Raw genomic sequence first — 20,827 nt, 5'->3', positions numbered from 1 at the left:
TTTGTATTAGAATCTGGGTCAAGAACGCTTTCACTGTCTTTGATCAACACACTTCATGTGGCTAAGGATTTACGATACGGTGTGTCGTGACGGTTTACAATATAAGTTTTGGTTGGTCTGTGCTTTTCCGTTCTTTGGGATGTTGTCCGTTTTTTTTTTAAACATTAGTGGAAATTTTAGCGTTTATCTTGGTTTTGAAAAGATGTGAATATAACGTGATTGCTAATAGATAATAGAGGTTTATATGCTTGCTAAGAGATAAGATTTTTCCACATAAGCTTTAAGGGAAGTTCTGAAGATTCCCTTTGATTTGGATGATGTTTTGATTATTTTACAAAGCATCCCCATACCTATTATTAGTACTACACAAAGCAGGTTTACTTTTTAATATTAATTGTTGATTTATATTTAATGATTTTGAAAAAGCCATTAGCGTTAGACATATATTTCTAAGTTTGTACTTACTTTCTCGTAGGTATTGTTCTTTTCAATTACTTATAAAAGTCGTTGATTTTTCCGGTTATGATAAAAATTCTTTGAATATCTTTGAACTCAAATTCAAATAGCATATTATAATACCTAAGCATAATACCTATCTATACAAGAGCAGAACCAACAAATTAACAAACAACAAACTAAACCTGGCTTGACATTTCGTTTTCTTTGTGAACGAAAAATGTGAATGAAGTCAGAATGTGATGAATCAAGTCGTACCTATATTCAACATGAAAAAATATTTTTATCGTATTACAGTACCTAGGTACATAACATAACTGTGACAACATTAAGGTAAGAACATAACTGTTACAACCAAAAGCTAATAGAAAAACTTTGCCATTCACATAAATTTTATCGAAGTTAAATATTATTAACGGGATTAAGAAATATATGTACTATGAATAATTTCAGCTTACACTTCTTAACTTAAGCTTTAGCTTGAATTAATTATTAATATTCAGATACACACAAAAACTATAGAATTAAAAATTACCTATTACATTTCGTGTGTTCAACCCTCCCTAAACAGGGATCATTTAGACTCCACCTACGCCAAAGAAAGCGCGTAGCATTATCGACCGTCCCAAACGAAAGGCGGCGTATCCTAGCACCCGAGCTAACCCTTCAGATGCCGCGAGGCGCTTACTTTGGACATGGGGGCCTAAACAGGGCTGCCTGTTGCAAAAAAACATATAGAATGGCCATCTTGATACAGTAATAGGCAAGGAAAACTACGCTTAATGCAAAAATTTCGGTAATAAGACGCTACATTTTTTTGTGAAAGGAGTATTTAAATTTGTTTTAAGGATTACGATAGCATGTGTCAATTTGTATCGTTAAGTAACAATTTTTTTTTTAATAATAATTTATTTTTTCACAATTCTCAAAACTTCTAAATTACAGCCCGAAAAGTTACATCCCTAACGTAACCCCCGTTTTTCGGCATTGATCCGGGCCCCATCGCGCCTGCGTAAACGAAAAACGAACCGAGGAAAAGCAAGGTCACGTCACTCCAACTTCTTTTTTCCAATTGGAATATTGAATGGAGTATCATAGCGTCGGAAAGTATTGCTCGGCTATCGACTTCAGTTCAGTGGGACACGGGGTTTATATTTTATAAGTGCGGTTTATTTTATTTTTTTGTTTCTATTTTTTGTGTCGTATTACAATTAGATAGAAACTAGTTTTGTTTGGCAGCCCTATTGTGATAGTTACGCCTCTTTTTATTGTAATATGGCTCTTTGGAGCTTTCAGTCCAATACAGGATCAATCTATGATGTTAGTTTAATGTATCACAATTCACAATCAATTCACATAAAGAATGTAATATCATAACCGAAAATTTTCCTAATCAATAACCATTTTAATGAACTTACTTTACTAGAAGTAAAATATCTAATTCTATAAAATAATGACTTCAAAATCTATATAATATTTCCAAACTATTCCCATTCATTCATCACAATTTTACAACATATAAGGGTCACAATTTTACAAAAAAAAAAAAAAAATTTTTTGCCAATCAATAATCATTGACCATTTTAATACCTAAACCTTTCCTGAAAACAAAGTACCTAATACGCTTTTCCTAAAATAGATTATCCACAAAATACTTCAAACCTTTACAATACCAACCATTCATATATACAATTTTATAACAATTTCGTACGATCGAATCGGAAAGCAAATTATCTAATAAATTAACTGCTGTCAGTTAGTCTGCGGCAAGGAATGGCACGTAAACTAATCGTTTTGTCGTTTTCAATTCGCAGCGTATTGAGATATAAACCGGGGTTTAATTTAAATTGTATCGGACTTGCATCTTGTTAAGTTCGTTAGGCGGGAAATGATTATATTTTTTGTTTTAGTATGCGGATATGGAGGTTCTATTATTGATATAGAAATGGTATCTTTTGAAAAGTTTTAATGTCGTTTTTGAGTAGGAAAATGTCATTTTGTATTTGAATTTAGAATTTTAAATAACATCGGCCAATGGGTACCCTAGATTAATAAAAACACTATTTAAACCTTTATATAGGAAGCAAAGAAATTAACGTTAGAAAACCTATACCTATATACCTATTTATTATAGCTATGTACAATATTTTATTGGTAGAGCTGTAATTTTAATATTTACGGCTTACGTTAAAATATTACTATGACTGCTTTTGCTTATGCTTTATTCATTCTGTACAAATACATTAAACAAACTGAACTACATTCTACCGTCTACGGTATCTATACTAATATTATAAAGAGGAAAGGTTTGTTTGTATGTATGTATGTATGTATGGTTTTCACGCATAAACTACTGGAGCGATTTTGATTTGGCACAGATAACCTTTAGACCCTGAGAAAGAACATAGGTTACCTTTTATTGCGAAATATGTACCACGGGCGAAGCCGGGGCGGACTGCTAGTCTTTTATAAACATAGAACTTATATTGACAAATGCACCTTGGCATATAAATGAAATTGTAGAGCGCACCTAAATTAATAATTTATAGGTACTTAGGTACACTATTTTTAAATACACGAAAAATAATAAATACATTAACAACAATTCTGTATTCCCCTAGGCATCAACATTTTTGATTTTTCACTAAAATTTAATAATAATAAGACTCCAACTCCAAAACCAACGAAAAGTAGGTACCTATTCCATAAAGCTTCTTCCAAGATTAACTGCTTAAAACGGTTGTCGCGAAACAATCTATTATCATGTAAATTATTCTAAATTCTGAATTAATATAACAAAATTATCTATTCGCGGCAGGTGAGGTCAAGCTTGTAAAGGGTCAAACTGTATTACAATTGCAGATATGGTACAATTCCCATGGTTTTTAATAAGATGCTGGATCATTTGCATAGAGCGAAATCTCATTCTTTGGGATATCTTTCGCTGTTAATGTTTAGTATTCATGGAGCTTACGCTTGAAGTTTTGAAATGTATAGAACTTGCTACGTATTAAAATATGGTTCTTAGAATGTTATGTCGCTAATTGCTACTTACTTAATAGTTTCATAAAAATACAAACAATTATTTTCCAATATTTTGTTTAAATTTTAAGTAAAATATTGTTATCACTGAAATATAAAGTGTAGGCATAAAATCTTATTATGGATTATATAACGGAAGACTCATTGCTAATAATACCTAAGTAATCTATGATGATAATATATCGCCAACTTTCCGATATTATCACAAATAAGCTTTTTTTAATGAATAAAGGTAATAATAACAAGAGCTTCATATCTTTTTATGCCTTACAAATAACTATAAGTAGCTAGCTACTAGTTATTATTCTGTGCTATAAGCCAGCCTTGCAAGAATTCTTTCGCGCGCTTTGAATTCGCGGGAAAAAGAAAGATCGAATAGCGGTCATCTCAATAGCAAGATTCCATACAAATCTCAATGACTGCTAAAGTAAATCTTGTTTAAACGTTCAGCATTTAGTCCATAACCGTTTAACATAGTATTATTCATAAGATGAAACTTGCTACAGATAAAAATTCGCTTTATGCAAATAACTTGAATTTCACAAGCGGACAATAGGGTCATTCTTGGCAGATCTGGGGTCATAAGTTGTGACCTTTTCTTAGGGATCACTTAATATTCGTTGAACAGGTCGGAGTGACCCCTGACCCTTCATTCTCACGGTCCACTTTAAGGGTTAAGATGAGATCATTATTCTGGTGAATTTTAACAATGTTTTCGTACGAGTTTAACATATTTTGTGCTGAACTGTTTTTTGATTGCTGCAGTTGAGAATATTTTATACTTAGAACATTATTTGAATTGTATCAAAAAATATAAGAAATTATATTTACTTATTAGGTATAAAAGTCGATCTCTGAAATTCAATAGGTAAAGCTCGATTAGGTTCTACGGGCTTCTTTTGTTTCAATTATGAAAAGTACATACAAAATAGGTACACTTACATCTACTATAATACGAACTTAAAATTAATAAAAAATATTTTTTATTTAATATTTCTATTAAGTATCTACCTATAGGTATACTTAGGTAATAATTCTAATTTATTTTTGTTAATTCGTTCAAACATCTTATACCTACCTCTAAGTTAAGTCCAATAAAACGAATTTCGTTTAAGCGACATCAAATCAAGTCCTCATTTCTTTACAGATATAGGTAATTGATCTTCCTACCGTTAATTTGCACAATACCTACCATCTCCAATAAAATGCTAAAATATAGGAATTAAGATTTTAGTAATAATAAATAATTACATAGTAGTTATATAACTAAAAAGCAGATATAATATGATAGATATAATATATAAGATAACCTATCTAATAAATTTATATTAAATCTGTCACTCATTAGGTAAAATTCCTAAAAGTATATAGCATATTATATCAACATAGAAAATAACAGGTAATTTGTTTGGAATTGAGTATAAATATTTATCATCAACTTTTCAATAATAACCGATGCAATTTAAAATACAGTGAGAATATCAAATGAACCGTTTACATACTGTAACTCTAGCGAAATCATTAGCAAACCTATCAGTGTGTCATTAAAAACTTTCGCAATATAATTTTCATCAAAATCGAAAATCATTTTTGCCCATAATTATCTCATATTTCCGCGGCCCAGCACTAAGTGCTCCAAAAACTGTGATTAAACATTCTACACTATTCATTATCTATACTATTTTGTGTATATGCCCCCCTAACATTACACGCTACGCAATTCCCGCCAACTCACACCGTTCAAAACGCACCATTTTTCTCCCGAAAGATAAAGACCAAATAAAAAAAGAAAACGCGAAAAACATCTCTGTCCCTTTCGCGCGTGTGTATATTCGATCAGCGGGAAGAGTGCGACGACTAAGCTATGAACGACTCACGAAAACTTGGGCTCCGCCCGAGACGGTGCTCTCTATCCGTCTCTTTCACTTTTTCACACTTTTCATGTAACGGTAACAGAAGCGTAACGTCGTGACTGCAATGGATTTGCTGATTTGATTTTCGTTTTATTTGTATAGCGGTAAGGTTGGTTTTGGGTTGTAGATGAGGGTGCGTAGAAAATATTTTAGAACGAAAGCATTTTGCAATGGAAGTCCCGCTCGCTCGCAAAAAAGCAATCTATGTAGGGTGGTTAGATTTGTGAGGGTGAGTGGGGTGACCGCTGGCAGCCATGTTGCTCCGTCGGCGGACGAAGAACGATTATAATTTCAACTTAATTCATACGTCGATTTTAAGAATATTAACTGAATTAGAATTAGACTTAGTTGCTACTTAATAATTGCAAAAATTTGTACAAATGGATGTAAAGGGCATTTTTTTTTTCATATTTGTTTGGTTTTAAAATGATTGCGGTAAATATTTTTAATCATATCGTGTATGATAATAAGGTGCCGTTACACATGGTCAATATGAGATTTAATGTTACTTACAATTATTGCATTTACGAAATAGAGGCATTAGTAAAATGTAAATAATATCTACCTATCATAGGTTTTTTGTATTCTTTGATAAATTTTATCATCATTTTTAATTATCTACCTATAGTACCTATAATGTATACCTAAAGTTTAACTATCTATAGGGTAGTTATGTCATAAAATCAAGTGCTAAATAAAAAACATTTATACCTACTCAGTAAAATATTATAACAGATTTTGCGGGTTTTATTCTAGGGAGATAAAAATATAGGTACGGCGGTAAAAATTAAATTCCTTTCTGTAACCTGAATAGAAAAATGTTATTTTAAAATGGGTGCAGATATCTACCTACTTATTAAAAATTGTTTAAAAGTATCTCTACTAAGTATTATAAAACGCTCCGGGCTCTACCTTTTATAACATCTTACCTATTACCTAAGTATTTTTACTAACACTAGAATAAGAACTACCTACTAACAATTTATGGGCAATGTTGCCTGATATAAATAAATCAGAATCAAATTTTATTTATTTGTTTACCTTAATAAACAAATAAATAAAAACAAATTATTATGACTTAGAATGTAGCTATAGGTATATTTATTCCATCCTACCTAATGCATTTTTGTGACGCAAGTAGATAGGTAGGTTACTTACGAATTATTCATAATAATAAAAATACCTACAAAACAAATTAAAATTATGTTTTTCGAACATTTCTATATTTCGTTTAAATTGTGGTTTAAATTCAAACTGTAGACAATTATTGTTATTTTTTTTATCTCAATTTATTACAAATAATCAAAATTTACAATTTCAATTTATTAATTATTATTCGATAATGCTGTCAAAGAGTAGTTCGAGAAAAGTACATATTTAAATAGCAGATAGTTTACGAATATTCATGCCTAACCTACTCAAAATTATGAGAACACATAATAAAATAATTGTATCTACCTACTTATTTTTTTTATTTCAAATCTCTAATAACGTACGTAAATGCAGATGATCTTTTTTATTTTTAACTTATTTTTTGTATTCTGTAAATTAAGTACAGGTATCTACATACTTGTTTCAAACAAGATACCTATTGTAAGATTATAGTAATAATTTATTATCTATATATATTTATTAAATTTTGCAATATAATTACTACTTTATAGTTTTATGAATACTCAGGTACATACCTAATACAGTTAAACAATCGAATGTTAAAGATTAAATGTTAATTAATAAAATGAAAATTGCAATCAAGCTTGCAAATAAATACCTACCTACTAGCATGAATTATAATTAAACGCATTACAATATAATATAACAACTTATAACAACTTGCGAAAATAGTATGAAAAAAAAAACATTGTTTAATAGGTAGGTACCTACTCACTAACACTGCGAATTCACAATTGCCTTACATGGGTAACCTACCCACTACCAACCCCAATTAAAGAATCTTATAGCTTATAGCTTTACATCCAAAAGCTCCTCATATTTTCTTAATCCACACTCCACACTAGAACTACTCTACTAAACTGTTCTTTTAGTTGAACCGACACTTAAAAACAACCATTTTATGATTCGTACGTTTTTAACTGTCAAAATCAAAGACCCAAAAGAAATAAAAAGCTCATGAACACACGTAAACACTGACAGGATAACTGTAGTTACTTAGGTATGCTTTTGCTTATCTGTGAGTCCTATAAAAAAACTATCCACTATTTACTATGTAAATTAAACATTTAAACATCGAGATAGAGATAGAAAGTCGATAAGAATCACAGATCAAACATGCTGATAAAATTAGATCCCAAATACAAATGGCTGATACGATATTTAACGGTTCATGATGAAAAATTTCCCGCTTTTAGTCCAGTGCAAATAGCTTACTAAATTGTACCTAATGAATGGAAATGTGAAGTGATTTATTTACCCTCTTAATATAGGAATGCTTTTGATAGGGTTTGAATTTTTTAATATACGCTGTTTAATCCCCGATAGGTACCTACCTAAGTTAAATTTTTGAGTGAACATGCACTCGAAGTCTCTAGAACAATCACTACGATAGGTAGTGCTATAATCTACAAATTGTCATACGCAATCTTCAATCATTCTCAACAAAAACTATAAAGACGACGACGTAGCTAACAAGACGTAGGTAGGTACTGTTTTCATTTCAGCACGTACCTACAATTATTATTATCATAAATTCAAAGCCTTACTCTATGACTTAAATTCTGTGTTCTGTTAAATGTGCTCCACTCCTGTTGGTCTTAGCGTGATGATATACCTATTTCCTTATGAGCCTTTGTCGATTAATGGGCTATCTAACACCGAAAGAATTTTTCAAATAGGACCAGTAGTTCCTGAGATTAGCGCGTTCAAACAAACAAACTCTTACTCTTTAAAATATTAAGTATAAATTTATACGTGTGTACTTCATAATGAATGCTGTAGTTATTCATAAGCCCGCTCGACTGTTTCAATACGATGAAATAGACAAAATGCAAATCCTTTTTGATTGAGTGAACGCAAATTTAAATATAATTATGTATAATGATTCTAACTGATGACGCTTCTGTTAAAAACAATAATGTTTATTGCATCGAAATATAATTTATTTGCTTCGATAAAATAAATAAATAAATAAAATAAATAAAGCTTTTATTAATTCCTTTACTTATATCTAATTACAAATTTTATTTGTTGTTAGTGTGGTGTGTTCTCTATAACAATTCTATTTTTTAAATATTAAATTAAGTGTTAGTTAATTAGAAAGATAGTATGTAATTAAATATAATAAGGACCGCTTTTTGCGGTAAAAGCCTCCTCCAATTTCTTCCACTCATCCCTTCCATTCGATATAATTTATTAATTAGTTATTCAAATACATTATTTCCTATTTTTAGTTATTCACTACACAATGGGCAATACTCAACTTATTTTAAATGTTGAAAAAGCTTAATGTTTTCAGGTCATAGACCTGGATTTAAGAAAACTTTATTTAATTTAATACTTTGAAAAATGCTTAATGAAATATATCAAACTTATCATTGTAAAATAGAAAGATACCTACATAGAAATATTATTATAACACGAATCGACAACACTACCGCTTATAAGCGAATTCTTCGAAACGTGCCATGAAAAGCATGAAAAATACAGAATAAAAAAATATTGTACATAATAATACAATTATTTTGATTCATGTACATATTGTATATTTTTGTTTAATAAAACAGCTGTTTTTCTCTATAAAACAAGGAGATGTAAATTACATAGAGGACTTGACCAGCGCCATCTCTCGTCGAATAGCATATCTATATTATTCATAAATTTTATTTTTATTTATTAAAATTAGCCTCAGCACTGCTTAACTTCTTCGTTTATTTTCTTGCAATATATTATTTGAATATATTCAGAGTATATACAAACAAGTTTCTTCAAATATAATTTTATTGTACAAAAAAACAGCGACATCTATTGGCTATGCTTTGTTATTAAGTAGGTATTGGTGAAAAAAAATAAAACAAAGCTAAGAGTATTATAAATATTGATTATATTTTTTTAAAATATTATAAATTTTATAGTAATTTACTATTTTATAACACAAAACAAAAGAATTGAAAACTGATTACTACATAATATTATTTACTTTCACTATTGTTCCTACTCGCCGCTAGATGGCAGTAGGCAAGGGATGTTAACATTTTTCTCTTTTACAGTTCTGATGCTCATATACTATCAATGTTAATGATAATCAGTGTTATAATATAGGTACTTAACTTAAATTTATATTATTTGACATAAATAAACTGTAAAATGAAAAAGCCAAATATTATGTTTAATTTGAAAATAATTCTACACGAATTTCTTATAGTTAAGTGTATTAATCTAAATACTGCGCGTAAATATTTAATGAAGCTTCAAGTAAGATACAAAAAGTGCTTGTTTTTTGCATAAAATGAGCAAAGAATTTCAAGCATAGCAACACTTAGCCTTTCTGAAACTTAGGGCATTTGCATATAATCGCGCAAAACACGACATTTTACGTCAAGCCCGTATTAAACTCGCTGTAATTATCCCCGCTCCCAATCGAATTATAGTCGACGAATGTCACAGAAGTGCGACGAAGATGCGCTCTCTTCGAATTTTCCCCTAGGGGTTGAGGCTAGGGCTGCCAACAAACAGATTTCATATACCTACACAAATTATACCTATAGTTGCAACTATCGAATACTTAACCTATAATGACCTTAAGGAAAATATAACTTTTAAGCATAGAAATAATACTGTCTTTTAAACTGCAGTCCTATGTGTATGAAATAGTAAAATATTTTTAACCCTTATTTAAAGCATTAGGTACATGCTCTGTTTCTGTGTGTGTTTTTACTTTTTATCATACCCTGAATAAAATTAAGCTTAAACTTTAAACTTCTACGCAGCAGCCCTAGCAAAAGCTCGCTCCCTACGAATGGCAACATCATCTTCACCCTTCAGATGATATGTAAATGTACGAAATAGTTCTAGCGTATATTTGAGATGCACCCGATCCCGACTTGTTACTAGGTATGATATTTTTGTTTCTATGTCTTGTGTCGGAATGGTATTTTCGTTGCAATGGTCTGAATTATTATTATACTAGCTGTTGCCCGCAGCTTCGCCTGCGTGGAAAAGGTAAATTTTCATGGTACAAACTTTCATCCCCTATTTGATCCCCTTGGGGGATGAATTTTCTAAAATCCTTTCTTAGGGGACGCCTACGTTATGACATCTACCTGCATGCCAAATTTCAGCCCGATACGTCCAGTGGTTTGGGCTGTGCGTTGATAGATCACTATATCAGTCACCTTTGAGTTTTATATATATAGATTACAATGTATTATTAACCGTTCAATTGTTATTTTATTCTCAAAACATTATGTATTTGTATGTGTGTTTTGTAGTATCTATGATTTTAAATAATATGTAGGTAGGTACCTAGATAGTAACCTATTTCCAAAAATAATGAACTTATGTGAAAGCTCTGTTTTGTTTCGTATTACGTACATCGCTTTATAATATTAATTTTGCTATAAATTATATATACCAAAATTTGTTCAAACTTGTATATTTTGAAAACATAAATATTGTTTTTATGTAGGTATAGAATACAACATTTAAGTAGGTAATTAAACTTATTTTTCACAGAAATTACATAAAGGTTGACTAGCATCGATATCAGCTGATTCCATTTGTCTGCATACCATGGTACCTAATATTAGGTACATAGGTCAGGAGTTTTTTTTTACTCTAATTGTAGAGTAATTGTGTACGCGAAAGGTAAACAATTGAATAATTTTTAATTTTACATATAAAATTAACACACAAGTAGGAACTTACTACTCTTATGATAAGTTGGGAAATAAAACAAATATTAGGTACTTTTAAAAATAATGTATTTGGCACAAGTTTGACACAAATATACATTTAAACTCAGTTAATTACAAAGTAAAACAATATAACAAGAAAAATAGTCTACTGATAGATAAGAGATACTATAACATTTCAAAATATAAGAAGATTTCTCAACATTAACTAATCCTTAATATTTAAACTTAGGTACATATCTAATTTAATATGAACAATAACAAAACACCACATATTCTTCCTCAGCAAACGGGCGTTCACCCGCCGCGTTTCAACCGCCCGTCGTTCCACCCGCACCCACGTAGCGAAGATCATTATCTAGCATGAGAAAGTTGGGAGGAATCCAGTTAGCCCCACCCTCCCCCACTCAACTTGTTATAACCAGTTTAGACCAACTCAGCTTACGAGGCACCTGCGATACAAGACAAACTCTGGCTTAGCCTTTTCTCTTTAATTCGATTGTTTGACAAATATACTGGGTATTTCATTGTTGTAAATATCTTCATTCAATTACCCATAATATACACTTATTACCTTTCATTAAAATAACTTACGACTACAAATATTACTAGTACCTAAAAAATGAACTCTAGGTACATATTAGATAAGTCATAATTTAATTAGTTCTTAGCAATCCTTTTTTTTATAGTGGGGAAATCTTCTTAGATACCCCCGGCTCCCGGGGATGGAGCCGTGGTTATGTCGGATTTTTACCGACTAAAACCCCACTCTGTTCCATCGCGCTGCTTTGGACGGAACTGCGGGAACGGTTACGACTCTACCGCGTGTCCCGCCCAGAGTTATTAGCAATCCTACTTAAATTAAAGGTTATTATTCGTTTTTATTATATTTTCATGGTTTCAAACTACCTATGTACATTGAGTTCATTAATTCTAGCGTATACGTAATACATTCTGTTACCTAGGTAGGTACTCTTTCTTATAAAGGTTTGTTGCATATGAAAATTTTATTTCTCAGCCTCACCAAGACTGCTTAACAGTTCAAAATTAGACAAATCATGTAATAAAACAATATATACTTAGGTAGAATAAATTATAGCTACCACAAAATAACGATTTGAATCTAGTTATATTTTAATAGATAGGTAAATAATATAAAATTAACAAAGCTTTATTCGAACCATACGTTATACCTTAACTTAAAGTCGCCATTCACGAACATAAAGCTCACTATTCATAATACTCTACAATCTTACAAGCATACCTTTCAGTGCACACATCCCTAACCTAAAATATTTAGGTCATCTGAACGAGTGAACAAGGAAGAGGTTGGAAATTTAGTGGACCGCGAAATGACCCTACTATCTTAATGTTGCCCTACGACAAAACCTACACGTGCAAACGAAATATAAAAAAGTAAGTATGTATTAATTTAACTTTTTGAGTCATTCTTCATTACTTTACTACCTAAATTGTTAAAACTTTTTTTATGTTGTTTGATAGTAGGTATACTTTTTTTTATCTGCGAGCCTTTATAAAATTTCCTATGTTTTAATTAATACATTTATGTGACGATCTGCAAATATTCAATTTAAAATTGAGATATTGTGAAACTTTTACGCGAAGTTTTCAGGAAAAGCAATGTACAAGTTATTGCGGAAAAAATGCGATAATGTTAAAAAAAGAGAGCGATAGTAAATGTCAATATCAGTTTTTCAATAATTTAGCAGATATCTCGTATTATAATAATTCTATTAATTCCTTCCAGAATGGTAGGAAAGAATAGACTAATATTACCGCAAATCTGACCGCTCACGAAATATATATATAATATGTCGCCGTCATCAGGTTGAATCTGCTATTTGATCGAATGACTAGCACGTTCATTGAACGACATCATTAAGTAGCAAATGCATTAATTCTTCTAGCTTCTACCTGTAGGTACTAAACCGTAAACGTTCTATTGTTTTCTTACCGTTCTAACCACTACCCCACAAGGTAAAGGGATGCGTACATGCGTAAGCCTTTGACCTCATTGTGAGGTGAGTGTGAAAACGTAGGTATGTAGTCTTGCTTTATTTTTAACCACCCTCAAGCTCGTAGGATGTACCTACTATTTTCTTACTGTTAACCGACTTTGGTGGATTGTGGGTTATGTTTTGTGTTTGCAAAATTTACATCATGAAATTATTAACTGATTGTTAATACCTACTAATAATATTATAATCAAACTAATATTTTTAATACTTTACATAATTTGTTATTTGACTGACCGGTTGACTAGGTTGGTAGTGGCCCTGCCTTCCAAGCCAGAGGTCTTGGGTTCGATTCCCACCCGGGGCAAATATTTGTGTGATGAACATAGATAGTCAACCTACACAATTACTTTTGCATGTAATAACAGAGCTTATAAATCTCAATTTTCATTTATCAAAATCCAACCGAGCCTTTTCACCTTATTTCCAACTATATTTAGCTTCATAAGTTATTAATCAATCAAAACAACAATATCACAACAAACATACATACATACAATACATAAAATTTGATACTTTTAAGGGGTCAGTAATTACGAGAAGTTTTAAGGCTTTAACGGGATCAAGTTGCTTATCTCAAGAGATCGCTGGAATAATAGTGGAACACACGGAGTCCACGCAGTGTACGCCCTACGGGTAAAGGGATGGTACAAAAGTAATCAGAGGTACAATACATATTATTCGACTTACTAGCTTTCCACCCGCGGCTTCGCCCGCTGTGTCTAAAACCTAATAAATTATATACTAAAACCTTCGTCTTGAATCACTCTATCTATTAAAATAAACTGCATCAAAATCCGTTGCGTAGTTTTAAAGATTTAGGCATACCTACACAGGGACTATGTAGTGATATGTATATATTGTGTAGGTATATGGGAATCAAAGCAAGATTAATAATGTACCTACCTAATTAGATACATTTTTTTCAAATTACTTTAGTGATATACATATTTTGGCGTTCTACATAATATAAGAATGACTACTGTATGTGCCAGTAGATACCCAGTCCTACCCTTTTTTTTTTGTGTGGTGTCTCTCAATGTTAGCCAGAAGGGCTTCTACATTTTAACGCAGACGCGGGGGTGAACTGAAGGTTCACCCTGGTAGCGACATGCACAAGGGCGTCCCCCCTTGACGGGGACCACGAGCCTCGGCTTGAGCTGTCGCTTGAGTGGAGGAGACCAGAAGGGCCCTAATCGGACGGGGAGTCCTACCCAGTCCTACCCAGTAGTATGTAGATACCCAAAAATATTATATGCAATAAATAGGGTGTACCAAATCTTACAATTAAAAGAACTGACTAAAAAATTAACCTATTACACTTTGAATGTTTCCTTTACGTTCTTACAGTAGGTAAGTATCTATGTAACTTTTATTTTTTTCACAAAATCGCTTGCGCTTATGTTTTAACATATAATGAGTAATTCGCACGAAACGATAGTAAAGTACCGTAATGGTAATTACTTCGTACGTCTAATTGCTTAAAGTCAGATTTCCTCATCGCCTCGAGGTGCAGTTATTTCTAACCACGTAATATTAGTAATATTCTATGTGTTTTGAACAAACACGTTATTTTGATTATAATTTCTAATGTACAAGGTAAGTAAATAAGCAAAATAATACATAGATTAATATCTTCGTAGTAATATTGATAGAACTTAATTAAAAGCTCTATAAAAAATAACAATTGCTAACTAAGATTTTTCAAATTGAATTTATGAAATCGATCCAGTAGTTCCTGAGATAAGTGCGTTCAAACAATCAAATTAACTCTTCCGCTTTGTATTATTAATTAATTATTATAAGCATCGATTGTTATGGCCAACGGTTATGGCATATTATGTATTTATAACGTAACAAAAACATATGAATCAAAATATAGTTTGTTAGTTTTAACTTTTAATATTTAAAAGCCATTGAGCCTCTTCGCTTCGTATCAATTTTCAAACTAATGGTTTTAATCAAAATTCGACTATTAGGTAAAATCATAAAAAAAAATTAAATATATCACAAATTACTTTAGATGGTAGGTATAAAATAATAACGTTTAATTAGTACCTAGTCCTATGGCGGATGAAAAATCTAAAATTTACTTACTTTCGTCTTTCGCATATTATACCTACGTATTATGTACCAGCAACCCTCCGATGCTCTACATAGTGTTATTTTAACCAATTTAAAAATACCTTGACAAACTGTACACCTAAATCTCTCTTCTGTATCTATTCCCTTAAACCGTAAGAAAAACTCTTAAACAATATTTAAGTAGATATCTTGAATAAAAAAAAGTCACGGAAAGGGACTATGTTTTTTTTATTAATTTATTCAGATTAAGATGACAATTACTAACAAAATGTACACAGCAATTGAAATGTTTATTGCATTTCCCAGTGTATTGTGTAAATAACAAGTTTCTAAGACAGACGGTCCCTTTGCAGACGAGGATAGATCATTAGCAACAGGAAATTAATCCAACAGAGGTGGGAGGTTCCGACCCTTCTCGAACATTCTGGAACAATCTATATTACATAATTACCGTTTATATGTTTCGGTAGTCACATGTTGGAGGAGAAAATCTACAAAATAATGTTGTTTGCGAATAGACCTACTTCTTGGAGCAACTAACTAAATATGCATCATGACACAATAGTAGCGATACATATTATGAAGTATTGATCAAATATAGCTTATATGTAGATCTAATTGTTTCAATAATTTCCTTTAGTGTAGTATGAAGTATTGATTTCTATATAATACTAGCGGTCCGCCCCGGCTTCGCCCGTGGTACATATTTCGCAATAAAAGGTAGCCTATGTCCTTTCTCGGGTATCAAAATATCTCCATACCAAATTTCATGCAAATTGGTTCAGTAGTTTAGGCGTGATTGAGTAACAGACAGACAGAGTTACTTTGGCATTTATAATATTAGTAGGGATTATTATTAATTGTCAACTTAATAATTTAATTAAAATTAATACACGAAAATACTTCAACATTAAAATGTGCAAATTATACAGACAGAAATAAGATTCCCACAGAATCTCATCTCGGCGACAATCCCACGACACCTTCACGACACTAAGTTCAAACACTAAAATGGACGGGTCAAAGTGACCAAGAGTTCAAATTTACCAACAAGGGATGCTGCAGTGTCCACCTTATTTCATATGCACACACCTTTTCAAATACCAAATAATATCAACTTGGATAAACAATTTTCAACTCTATTCCAAAGCTACAAGGTTCACACATCACCGGTTTTTATCTCGGATCCCTTTTGTATCAGAACCGGTAAATAACAATGATATTAACATAACTCCTTGACCGGTTGTGCTTATCAATATTTATGAAATCTTTACCGGTAATTTGGATTTTTACTTAGTCGTTGAAGAACTGCTGTTCAGTCACAGTGTTCAGTGAAATGTGAGGTGGAACGGTGTTGAGTAAAATGTGAGTTATTTATTTTATTTAACTTTAAATTCCATTGCATAGGTACTGCCTACAATATGAATTAAAGAGAAGTACTTACATTTAATATCGGGCATTTATATTAGAGTTTAATAGATTTGATAAACGAATCTAAATATTATACTTACTTTTAATTTACTTATTTTAAATCCACGTTTAGGTGAACATTAAATATTATATCGACGTTTGGCGAAAAACCATCTACATATAGGTACTTAAGTTTATAATAGAAAAAATGCCTCGAATAATTAATTATATAGAAGCTACTTTTTATTCGATTAGCAAAAATTCAGCTAGATTAATTAATTTAAATTTGAATGTATCGTAATACATCCTTTATTCAAACAATTATTTTTATTATCTTCTTTGATACTTCTATAATAGATATGGATATGGTGAATCCATATCTATATAATATCATCCAACTTATATCGATTCGGCCAAGACCACACTACATGAATAGTATTACTGAAAACAAATCATAGGTAAAAGCTTTACGAAAGCTCCCGAATCATTCGCATCAATTCCCAAGAAAAATAAACAACATTTTAACAAGTGAAAAATATATAAATAAATAAGTAGGTAATGTTATAGTAGTTTAAGAATTATATTACTAACAAAATTGAGTCTTTATAGTTGCTCGAAGAATGTATTTTTTTTTTCCAAAATGTGAGTCACAACGATCGATGACCGCGTCAAATCCTGAAGGGTACAACTATCAATAGATCGATAAGCGAGGTAGCCGGTTCATCACTAATTTACAATTTTATGGCTTGTGGGAACGGGGGGCAGGCCACTCCATTAGACCCGCCCGGCCCGGAGGAGCGTGCGCAAATAAATAATATATATTATATTTGAATCTTTTGTTGAGTTGTAGAAAAAAGTTCGTCTTTTGTTGTGATGTTGTCTTGGTTTTTGTGTTATGTACTGCAATTTTTATTGCAGTGTAAGATATTTGTTGAATAACGAGTTGAGTTGTGTATGCGCATTTAAGTAATATGGAATAAATTAACTAGGAATAACGGATAGGGCGTTCAATGTCTTGCGTGAATCAAAGTTATAGGTACGTGCATGCAGAAAACTGAACCATAGGTAATAGATACATTATTTACAAAGCAAATAGACAATTTACTGATTTAATGTTGTTGGTACCTGAAAAAACCACAGTTAATAAAGAGAATATAAAATTGAATATTTCATTAAACTTAGCAAGTTCTAACTATAACTATCTATAATTTCTTGCACACTATTTAATTAATTTATATGCAAAATTATATAAATTAATATGCTAACGGTACAAATCCACGCCTCCCCACAAGAAACACGCGCAAAGGAGAAAGGAGAAAACTGAGACTGGGTACTGAGGGAGATCTTTAAGATACGTCGCCATGGTAACACTTATTTCGACACACATTTGGGGTAAGGCCTAGTTTACACAGCTTGAAGGAAAATTCTATGATGTAAGGGCATATTGACTATTGAGGTCAAAATACAAGTAGAGTACCTATAGTAGAGTACATTTTTGGGGCAATACATAGAATCTTATTTTAGTCTTTAATACTTTTTAAGGGCCTCAAAAATAATTTGTACGAGTACAGAACGTTACGTTAACGAGTGCTTTGATAAACAAAATGATTTTTAAATTGCTTAAAATATAAAGTAACAAACGGTTTTAGTGAAACACATAAACAAAAGATTTGAATACATCTATGCCTAGCACATAATAAATAGGATTGTATTATCAATTAATAATTGATACTTTAATTATTGTTATAAGATCTAAATAACATTTAAATACAGAAATTTCCTCACAAGCTTTTGGAATATATAGCATCGCGAAGAATTTATTTAAAAATAAATTATAAACCACAAAAACTTCGCCACAATGTATCCACGACCTTAACGATAGTTTCACACACACAAGTACAGCTCATACACACTACACAGTAGGTATTAGGAGAATTCGGCCCAACCTCCCTCAAAGTTTCTGTTATTAAGCAAATGCTTTGTAAACATTTCGGGTACCTTAGTTTGCTTCTGAATAGCCCGGGCGATAAGTTTAAGCTTCGATTTATATAAACTTACGTCCTTAATACACAAAGGGTTTGCTTACAGAATCGTTAAGATAATGAAAGTATTAGTTTTCAAAACGTTAACGTTTATGGGTTTAATATGCAGAACAAGATAAAGCTACATTATTACCTTAAAATTTAGTTTTAGAAGGAGGACCGTTAAATGGATACAGCGTTTCTTTTTGTATAAAGAATTTTATTGCAAAGTAAAGACAAGTTACTTTAAATAAATTGTGTACTTAATTGATGTTTTCGTTATCTATTGACTTACTTTTTTGATATTGAACTGCATATAAGCACATAGAAATACTAACCTATATTTAATTGATATGGTAGAGTCACTTACAAACAAAACTCAACATAGGTATGATATCTTTTTATTTTATTTAACCATATCAGAAATATAATTAGACATATATAAAAGACATATCAAAATATACCATAGGTTATACTTATGTAAGTTCGGATGATTCCCTGAAATCTCTTACAACGTTTATTTTATTATTAAAATATAGCCCTTCACAATAATTTTAAAAATTAAAACCAGTGCTGTCATAAGAAGAGGAAAGAATAAAACGAATGATTAATATCGTAATATTTATACTCAACAGCGTTATACATAAAATGAAAGTAAAAATCAAGATTGCTCTGAAATAGGAACGTAAATAGAGCAATGATGGCCGCGGTTGCGGTCCGAAGTTAGCGACAAATTGCTTGCCCGCTAACGACTTCGCCTAACTGCTGCAACTTCAAATAGCCCGACCTATAATAATATATCTGAAATTATATCTTATATATATAGAATATAGACCAAGTTTAGTGGTAATTTTACAGCTAGCTTAAATCCCTATTCTCCTTTTTAAGTAATTTTCATTTTCGTTAAGCTCGTTTAGTTACAAATTAATTATATAAGACGGCATTATAATATATAAGATATATATTATACTGCTTGCCTCGGCTTCGCTCGGATTTATTTGGAATAGCCTATGTTACTCCGTTAAGATGTAGCGTTCTAGTTATGAAATAATTTTGTAAATTTGTAAAGTACTTTTTGTGTGAAAACAGTACAGACATACAAAAACATAAATGTTTACTCAATATAAAGATATTGTCTGAATGCCTTGAAGAACGAATAAAAATATCGTAATGGTCTTCTAGTTTATTATGTCTAAAGTTTAATCTCAAAAAGTGTTTAGGCACGCGACTAATCCCTTGGGACAGCGCTTCGTAAAATTACAGCTAGATTCCAACTTTATTATTTTTTAAATGTAATTTTTAGTTGGAATTATTTATTTAGAAAAATTAGTACATATAGATAGTTTAGATATTTGTGTATGTAGATATAGTTTGATAGTAGTAAACTTTTAGTAAAAAGCTTAATATATTTTGAAAGAGACTTTACCTATGTATGTACTACTTCGATATTAGTAAAAATAGATTTTAAAGACAGATATAACCTAGATCCTAATTCGATACCCGTATGAAAACTCACATACAAAACTGAAAAGTCCACAACTTTTTCCCGCACCAAAGTAATTACTAGTTTCAGAAAGTGTCGTATCTCACGTATCTTGTATATTATTTACATGTGAAATATTACCAAAAGTTGGGCGGTTGGCCGGCAGTTAAGGAGGAGTTCCGATGAAATATGTCTTGGGGGTGGAGGGAGGTTTAAATTAAGGACGTAGCCTTAAGCTGGCACGGGCACGATGAGACCTATTAAGTAATTAAATCGGTGGTGTCAGTCTTAAAATGTATTTTATATGCGACTTTTCTTGTGGCGTATTTCATTATGGTCTTTTGATTATTTCTGATAGGATAAAGAATTAGCTACACTTCTTTACTATAGATATTTACAACGCTATAATAAAATATTTTTAAATTCTTATCAAGGATTACCGAAAACTATTCTTTCCATAGTAGATCTTATCAATAATCTACTTTTCATTCTATCTAATATAGGTAACTATAAT

Source organism: Colias philodice, chromosome 18 (genome assembly GCF_061535455.1).
Source record: "Colias philodice isolate Cphi_HAF_F1 chromosome 18, ilColPhil1 Martin Lab GWU primary, whole genome shotgun sequence".
In the NCBI taxonomy this organism is placed as follows: domain Eukaryota; kingdom Metazoa; phylum Arthropoda; class Insecta; order Lepidoptera; family Pieridae; genus Colias; species Colias philodice.
The sequence above is the reverse complement of the archived record's forward strand: the minus strand, read 5'-3'. Positions refer to the sequence as shown.